This window comes from Danio rerio, chromosome 11, assembly GCF_052040795.2.
Source record: "Danio rerio strain M-AB ecotype USA chromosome 11, GRCz13ab, whole genome shotgun sequence".
Classification (NCBI taxonomy): domain Eukaryota; kingdom Metazoa; phylum Chordata; class Actinopteri; order Cypriniformes; family Danionidae; genus Danio; species Danio rerio.
In genome coordinates, this window is record NC_141031.1 from 39,668,298 (window position 1) to 39,678,636 (window position 10,339).

Genomic DNA, 10,339 nt, shown 5'->3' on the forward strand with positions numbered 1-10,339 from the left:
TCTGTGTGGAGTTTGCATGTTCTCCCCATGTTGGCGTGGCTTTCCTCTGGGTGCTCCGGTTTCCCCCACAGTCCACAGACATGCGCTATAGGTGAATTGAATAAACTAAATTGGCCGTAGTGTGTGTAAATTAGTTTGTATGGGTGTTTCCCAGTACTGGGTTGCAGCTAGAAGGGCATCCGCTGTGTAAAACATCTGTTGTAATAGTTGATGGTTCATTCCGCAGTGGCGACCCCTGATTAATAAAGGCACCAAGCCGAATGACAATTAATGAATGAATTAACTGGTTTATAGCAAATATGAACAACCCAACAGTGGGTTAATTTTTTTTTCAATGAAATTTAAATGACAATTTTGAACCCAACGCTAGCTTTCGTCTTTATTTGACCCAACATTGGATTACCACAACCGAGCATTTTTTAGAGTATAGTAATGATCTGTATTTTAAATAATAATGTTAATTATTAAAATAATAGATAATACTAATAGTAATTTGAATAAGTATTAAATACTTAAATGACTGAATGATGTATTACACAAACTAACATTACCAAAAAATTTGACCCCCTCTGACGGTCAACGTATAATTGGCACACTGGTATATATTACTGTGCGCAATTGAACTTAATATCATATCGGAGTCGACTGAAAGTTTTATTTTTTGTTAAAATCAGTATCATTATCGGAAAAATAAAAAGCAGAAGGTGCATCCCTGAAGAGACAGATTTAGGGATTTTTGGGGGCCCTAAGTATTCCAGACATGGGGCCCAACCATCCTAATATAATTCCTTTGTATTTTTATTTATTTTTTTAAAACAATTTCATTTACTTATTTGTTTGTTTGTTTATTTTGTTGTTTATTTTAGCTATTTATTCCTAAAATAAAACTAAAGATAATAAATTAACTATTAACTTTTAAAACTAATTTGACTGCTATAGGTTAGGGGCGGGGGACAAATTTGCACAGATGTAATGATTACATTAAACATATACTGTAAAAAAAGTTGACTCAACTTACAATTATGGCAACAAACCTCAGGACATTTGAGTTTACTCAACTTAAATAAATTCATGGGAAGTAAATGAGTCAAAAATCAACTCAAAAACATCCTGACATTTGTTGCCTTAAAATTGAGTTAACTTTTTTTTTTTACTGTGTACATTTCTTAGACTCTAGCCAACAAAATATAATAGAAAACTGTTAAATAAATTTTACTTTTAGATATTTTTGGGGGCTCCCATTTTTCCTGAGACCCTAAACGGCTGCTTGCCTCTTTACTGGTTAAATCCACCCCTTCATTACTACTCTTGACAGATGTAAAGCAAGTTAAAATTACTTCAAATTTGAGGCAGCAACAATTTTTTGACAGGAGTTTTCAAATACAGCAGTATGATTCAGCATATGCTGTTTTTCATTGATCAGACATAAACAAAAGCATCATAACTGACTGCTGGACTGTTTTATGACTAGACGCAGGGATAAATTTGCGCAGACCTAATGATTACATTAAAACTACACAGTAAAAATTTGAGTTTGTTCAGCTTAATTGGGTCAAAAATTGTATTAACTCAAAAATGTCCTGAAATTTTAAGTTGAGTTTACTTTTTTTTTTTTTTTTTTTTACTGTGTATATTTCTAAGGCCCTCGCCAACAAAATCTGATAGAAAACTGTTATATAAACTTCTAGGTATTTTTGGGGGCTCCCAAATTTCCTGAGACCCTAACCGGCTGCTTGCTTCTCTCACTGGTTAAATCCACCCCTGCATCTCTACTTTTACAAATGTAACGCAAGTTGAAATTACTTCAAATTTAAGCAACACATTTTTTGACAGTAGTTTTCAAATACATCAGTATGATTCAGCATATTGATCAGACATTAACAAAAACATCATGCTCATTCACACTCAGCTTCTCCTCCTCAACAGATGCCATAAAGGAGCAGATAGCAGACAAAGTAAGTGAATAAGATTTATGAGCAGCCACTATTCCAGCACTGACCTCTTGTGCCTGCTGCTTAACAATGGCATCCAGGTGCTAATTGCTATTCTCTCGTTCTCTTTAGGTGTTCATCTAATTACCACGAGCATGTAAATGATGAGGAGCGTCTGCATGAGTGTGTGTGTGGTAACGGGCTGTGATGGATCTGTCTTAACTCGGCCAGCGTCTCTGTGCAGTCATGATTAGCTGTAAATGCATCATACATCACAACCTCAGCAGCGACTGGAGCTGATTAACAATCTCTATACTGTACTACTGCAATGCTGAGGCTACAGAAGACCAACCTGATGACATTATCATAAACTTCTGTTTAACATTTGGATTTTACATATGATTGCAGAGTGAAATAGTAACTTAATCAAAAATATATTATTATTATTAGAAACATTTCAATAAATTTTTTTACTGTTATTCATACAGTCAGATTATGAAAACATACTGTATATACAGTGCTCAGCATATACGAGTACACCATTTTGAAAATGAATGTCTATTTCACAGTGAATTAGTCAATGTATTTTGGTGCATTTGAGGAAAACAGATTTATTAAACAGGTATATACTACTGTATTTACAAATACAAATTTAATTGTATTTTCTGTCAAAAAAAAAAAAAAATCATATATATATATATATATATATATATATATATATATATATATATATATATATATATATATATATATTTTTTTTTTTTTTTTTTTTTTTTTTTTTGACAGAAAATACAATTAAATTCAAGCCAAATATTGCAAAAACAAACTACAACCTACAAAATTTTAACTAAATGTTTCTATTTATTTTTTTATTTTTTGCTATTCTTGATTTTTCCACTTTTTAATTTTAGATCTAATATTTTTCTATGCCATCTCAATTTGGGTGTACTTGGCTGTTTTTGGACTGCTTTCGTGAGCTATTTTGTTAGATAAGCTTCAGATTTGGCTTCAGTACTGACTAATCTAATGTATATGCACAAATATAATATTGTATAGCTTCCTATTAAAAATATGAATTTAAAAGAGAGATTTGTGATAGGTGTACTTATAAATGGTTGGAACTCCTGTGAAATTGTATATATTTAAAAAATTTTCCCCAAATGTTTTTTATAAACATTTTTTACATTAGAAATAATTCCCAACACATTTATTACATATAATGGTTTAACAACACATTTTTATTAACTCATTTCTTTAATCTTGCCATAATGACAGTACGTAATATTTTTCTAAATATTTTGTAACTTTGATATTGAGCTTAAAGTGCAATTTGTTATTATTTTGATAATTAGGGAGGTTAGGATTAATTATGCAAGTGATTGGATTGACAGTCCCTTTATTAATCCGGGGTCCCCAAAGCAATATGAACCGCCAACTTATCCAGCAAGTTTTTACGCAGCGGATGCCCTTCCAGCCGCAACCCACCTCTGGGAAAAGTTCTGTAGCCAATAAAACAAAATAATTTGAAATAAAATAATAATATTGACCTTAACAATAGTTTTTAAGCTGTTTGTATTCCAGCCAAACTAAAATAAATAAAACTTTCATCAGAAGTCAAAAAAAAAAGAAAGAAATTATATATATATATATATATATATATATATATATATATATATATATATATATATATATATATATATATATATATATATATACATATATATATATATATATATATACATATTTTTTTTGACTTCTGATGAAAGTTTTATTTTAGTATATTTATATTTATTTAGTATATGTATATTATATATATATATATATATATATATATATATATATATATATATATATATATATATATATATATATATACACTGTAAACGATTTCTTGTTAAATTAACAGTAAGTTACTGGCAACAATTATCCAGTAGCTGCTGTATTTCATAAAACAGTAACATTACTGTAATACTAATTACATTAGTATTACATTTACTGTAAAATGTAATACATCATTTTACTGTTGTTGATTTTTACTGTAACACCAATTACAGTAGTGATACACATACTGCAAAACTGAAAACAGTATTTTATTGTACATTTTTACCATGAAGAACTACGGTATTTTAACGTTACTTTCATTATTACTGTATAGTATTTTACAGTTATTAAATGTTATTTTATTTTATTTAATAGTGCTACTTTATAATGGGTAAAAATGTTCAAAAATTGCACAAGTGTTATTTTAACTGTTCAAGAAATACAAGAAAAATAAAGAAACTGAAACTTTAACTTCACAATAAAGGTTTATTGTGTAAACCATGCTAAAACAGTAGCAATTATTCAATATAACAAAGCAACAGAACACTAATAAACAATTGATCATTAAAACCAGTCAACAATTAATGCATCAAAAATTATTACAATTTTAAAAACAGGTGAAAATACTGCTACAAGACAGGAAATGATGAAGGCCAAATGATGTGGAAAGGGACAGTGAAAAAGGGCAGGAGCACTTCTGATGATCCTGCAAAAATGACAAGCAAAATCAATCACTGAAGTAAAAACTGATCATCCCTCAAACCATTTAATTCATTCAGAAACGAAACACTGCACTGTTGTTTATATATATATATATATAAATATATATAACAGTTATAATATATATAACAGTTTTTTTAATTGTTTTTGTTGGTGAAATACAGTTTGGTGTCAATTCGAAATTACACTAACGTTAATGGGGAAAAGATCAGCGGGCATTGTTCTTGAAGATTGCTAGTCAGGTGTCCACACAGGTGTGTAAAAAATAAAGTCTCATCTTAACTTAATGTCCGACTCTGTATAGCTCGAATATCTGATTCCATGATCACACTACTAGTGCTTCCACGGATTTAAGAGGGGTAAACACAGTTCATTCTCACTTTAAGAGGCTACATATTTAAAATTAAATAAATAAAAATAATCTAATTTAACGTGACTAATGTTAATTAAATACTTTTAGGCTTTTAACACGTATAAATCCACTTCTAACTTACAGATGAGATTGCGTTAGAGAACATGAAAGCCGTGGGTGATTTTTTTAAAATAATGCTAATGATGAGTTACTGATATTTGGTTTGCATAAAACAAAGTAATCACTAAGCATTCATTTTAGGCAAAATCTGCAGAGAGGCTCAGCGACACGAGGAAATGTGTTAAAGTTGAGTAGAGAACTAAAGAGCAGTCTAGCCTACTTCATGAAATGTTTGTGGTAATATTCTGCTGTCTATTCTGAATATCACACTAACTATACAAAAAAAAAAAAATACTAATACTACTAATACTTCCCTTCTTAGACTTTACAGACCTGAAACTTGCCTATAGCACTTATTCATTGTTGCTCTTAGTTGTGTAAATTGCTTCCTTGTCCTCATTTGTAAGTCGCTTTGGATAAAAGCGTCTGCTAAATGACTAAATGTAAATGTAAAATGTAAATTCGTATTACTGTATTTTAATATGCAGCAGTGATGGCATGTCAGCGAGACAAATAAACATTTTATCGAGTCATTTCATACAATTTATTTATTTATTTATTTTTTATACAAACCCTCTAGTGACATTTCCTCAAACTAAATCATCATGACGTTACTGTGCACAGCATCAGTAAAACGTTGAGAATAATTTAAATACTTAATTTTTTAAAACAGTCACTGCTGATTAGAAACTAACATTAAAGCTAAGCTTACAGAAATCCTGTATGCATGACAATATAAAGATGTATTACTCACTGATGTCGAAGCACTTCCAGGTCATCAGAGATGTAGACAGGACAGAATGTGTGCTATCAAATGAGCTCTTGTGCAGCCTTTGTTGGACATCCAGGTAGTATGTTCACCCACACTGTAAGAAACAAAAACAGAAACAATTTATTAAAATGTGAGGGATAGTAAACATGTTTGGTCTACAGAGAAAGAGAAAATGTTTAATTTAAGCATTGATCCTAATGAATCTGTTTCTCAACTACATTTAACCTTATCACGGAAACAGCGTTTTTGAGCTTTTAGACCAGGGGTGCTCAACCTTGTTTGCTTTAAATTAGAATTAAAACAATAAATCTCTATGTCAAATAAAATACTTCAGATCTAAATAAAGTAGGTGATTTTACCTAAAGGTTCCTTCCCTCCAGTTAGTTTGGCTGCAAATCCCTCCACATCTGTGCTTTATTCGGTTCTTGTCTTAAGAGTAACTGGTGTCACATTCCAGGTTCATCACAATCTGAGCTAGAAAGACAATATGGCAAAAGACAAGACATATATAAATAAGTCTCAGAATAAAATATTTAAAAGGATAGTTTACTTTTTTGCCACCATTACTCCATGTGTTTTAAATCCGTTTAAATTTCTGTTAAACACTAAAGCAGATATTTTGAAGAATGTTAGTAACCAGTAACTATTGACATCCATATTTGAACCAAATTTCTTTAAAAAATACGAGTTTGTGTTCAACGGAACAAATTAAATGTATAACTATTTTGAAACAAGTGGAGGATGCCAAAGATGCTATTATTTTCATTTTGGGGTGAACTGTCCCTTCAATTCAAGTGTCAAGCAATAGTCATAAAAACTGATGTGTCGCTTGAGGAAAACTAAATCAAGTACTTTCTTTGAACAAGCAGAATCATTATGCCATTGTATTCAGTGATTCTCTTTTACATTTTCCCACTATAAAACGATAGCTTCAACATGCAATCTATGTTAACACAAAAATGAATAGCATAAAATAACATATTGAACTAAACTTACAGTTTCCTGGCTGTTTGAAAAAAAAAACACATACGCCCAGTAAAATTGCAAATAAACATAAAGACAACAGTTATAGAAAAAAATGTTTGTCTAATATTTACTCAGCACTTGGTAGGCAGATAGCAAAGGCGTGGCTTTTTTAACACCAGATTTTTTTAATCTTAAGAACTGCTGGAAGAAGAAAAAGAGGTTTTACATGAAACTCCTCACAACAAATCTGTGAACAACTTGACATTTAAAAATCTAATCAAAATGAGGAAGACATCAACATTACCTTGAACAATCAAGTGAGGAGTGATTGGTAGCATCAGTTTTTCAACATCAATTACTGTAGCTGAAAAACAGATAAATATAATAAGAGTAAAATAAGACTCAACATTAATTAATCTAAATCTATGGTACAACCATACCAATCTGTATGGGGTTAAAATACATTTGTACACAAATCATTCCCTGACCCCATCAATTTCTCTTAGAATAGGATGGATATATATATATATATATATATATATATATATATATATATATATATATATATATATATATATATATATATATAGTGATAATGACTTTGGCTTATATCTGTGTACTCAGAACGTACACTCACCTCAGGTACACCTGAACACCAAAAATTAAATGTACAGTTAATGACACACTAACTATACATCAAGCTCATTAACATTATTGAGAAATAGACAATTAATATGTATTTTGTTAATATTAACGTTAGCTTAAAATAATTCAACTGCATTTAATTTTCAGCTCCATTTAATAAAACAGTTAAGACTCATTTCATTATGAGTTTAGTTTAAATAACTAACTTACAGTTGAAAAATTTTACCATAATGATAGCTTAGTCATAATGACTATGTGAAGACCAGAGCTTACCTTAACGGTAAACGTTTAACTTTTCATGGTGACTTCGCCTTCATCTCAGTGTTGTGCTGAAATAGAGAATTCATTAATGCAGTTACAATAAGTTAAAGTTATGTTTTTTTCAGGTAACTTAACGTATGGTCAAAAACTCACTCAAGATAAACTCACTGTATCTAATACCTCGCAAACACTACAATGACCGCCTGGCGTCTGTTATTTCTTGTTTAAAATACCGTTTGTTAACGGATAGCGTCACATAAGAACCTACAACTAATGTCACTTGGTTAATTCTTTAAAATAACACACAAAACACAGAAATACTTATAAAACAATCCTTTAACGGACAGAATTTGACTTTAAAACACTTACCGAGGATGAATTCGCTGGATGAAAGACGACAGGTGAATTTCAAATTAGGAGAGCCGTTGCCTGCATGTCGAGTCGTGTCCGTTCGGTTCTATGAATCGGCTCCTTAGTGCACAGTAAAGAATCAAATCCGCCTAAAACCGATTCCTTTTTGTATATGATTCATTACTATTTCGTTATCCTGCTTGGCCACACGCATTTATACACTAATTATACACTAATTGCATATTGCTGAATGTGCTTGTGAACACGTGTGATCAAATAATTCCCGAGCAAACGGTTCAATTCGGTTCAATACGATTTAGAGTTGCTCGAATGCTGAACCGAACCAGTGCAAACGTTATATTGATTACAATATAGTAACATTGTTTTTTATTCACTTTACCAGCGAAATTATTACATATATCTGACCTTGACAATAAGAATAAAGTTCGTTTGAAGTGTTTTGAGAATTATATATAAATATATTTTTTTTTTCTCCCAGAATTCATTTCACATCTACAAGCAAATGGTAATGGCGGATGAGAAAGCCCATATTATAAATATTGCGTTTAATATGTCACGAAATGAAATTTTAACAGTGTTTCATGCGAGAATGTAGTTCTTACAAACTCAAATCTGTGGTTTATTTATAGATATCATGCGTAAATTTTAGTGCTTTGCCGATAGCAGATTCTGACCTCCAGGGTGTCCATCATCACTCATGTATCCGGCGAAACGAGGTTATAATCGGCTAGACATGTGAGACTTGCCCCGGTCTTAGATGGCTCTATAATGAATGTGTTATAAAATTTAGTTTTAACCGTTTTTCATGCGGGAATGTAATTGTTTTTAACTCAAGTCTGTGGTTTATTTATAGAGATGATGGGTATTTTAAAATATTGTTTTGAAAATGCGGAGATATGTGACCTCCATGGTGATGACGGTTGCCCAAACCTCATGAATCCGTCTAAAGCAGGCTGGTCATTATGACATTTAAGCTGACTTTGGTTTCATGATGAATCAATTACTTTTGTTCCAGTTTACGTTTTGGTTAAGCACAAAGTTATGTTGATTAAAAATGATTTAATATTTTCATGTTAACCTTATAAAATTAAGGTGCAGTACACCCAAATATGGAAAACCAGGGGACAGTTTTATGCACTGAACAGTCTGAAGAAACTGGTTATTTTATTTTTCTTCACAAAATACTTTGTCAAAAAATAAAATAAACATAATAATAATAATAATATAAAGTGTGTGTAGAGTTTTTCATGGTCATTTGCAGTACTGTATTTAGATGCACAGTAACTGATTTTTTCCCAAAATTCATTGTAAAATCTGCAGTAGCATACTGTTAATCATGTTCACAGTATGGAAATGTTGAGAATACATTATCATGCTGTGAAAACAGCAATATATACAGTAACACACTGTACACAGCTTATACAGTAAACAACTGTTGAGAAATGCAGTATAATACCGTGAAAACAACAGAAATCGTTTACAGTGTATATATAACGTTTATGTTTATATTGTATTTTTAATTCAAATACAAGAATCAAAAACTACCAACCCTGAATTTTGAAAGTCAAATGTTTATGATCTTAAATGTCACTTATGTGTTATAGAGTGTTATGGTTCAATTATTTTTTCTGTTTATTTGAACAGCTTTTGCCAACAATTTAAGAACAAAGTATTTTAGGGGAACATTTCTTTTAAAGGTACTGTAAAGTGCATCTGGTGGAACTACAGTACAGATGCACATCCAGAAACAGAAGTGTTTTTAAGTGTTTGATCCTGCTTTAATCACAATGACAAAGACAAAGCTAAGAGTGCGGGTCTTTTAGGGACAGAAGTAGTAGTTTGATCAATCCGGTTAGTCTGTGCTGGAGTTCTGAATACAGGCCAATAAACACACATAATCTCGGTCTTGTCTTAATGGAAGTTAAAACTCTTAGCAGGTCAAATTTAGTGCTGACTGAAGTTACACATCGCATTTAATCCCTTACAAAACCCTTTACAAAATCTGTCATCTTAAACGCATTGAGTTACATGATCTCATCTCAATAAACTGAATCATAGGAGCACCTCTAAAGCAATAACGTAAGGCGTCACTGCATTGACATAGGGTGAATTAACATAAGGCTAAAATTATGTTCAATTTTTAAGCCTACAAATATTATATGCATTTTGTAATTTTAGTTGACAGAGAAAGCAAAGAAATTTACATTTTAATATACTGTACTTATATTTATCATTCCATGTCAAGTAACATTTTCAAAGTTAAAAAACACTGTTAATGATAAATAATGAATAATGATAAAAAATAAGCCATCATCGTTAGCATGAGGGATTTTGTATTTTTTAAATGGAGAATGTATTGCACTCACTGATGCAAATTTC

The 10,339-nt window shown here is 30.9% G+C and overlaps 1 protein-coding gene across 7 annotated transcripts in view; it reads right to left on the bottom strand.

Moving 5' to 3' along the window:
• The window catches only part of cacna2d3 (calcium channel, voltage dependent, alpha2/delta subunit 3), a 92,888-nt gene that overhangs the window by 78,120 nt on the left and 4,429 nt on the right, over nucleotides 1-10,339 (bottom strand). The window lies entirely within an intron of this gene.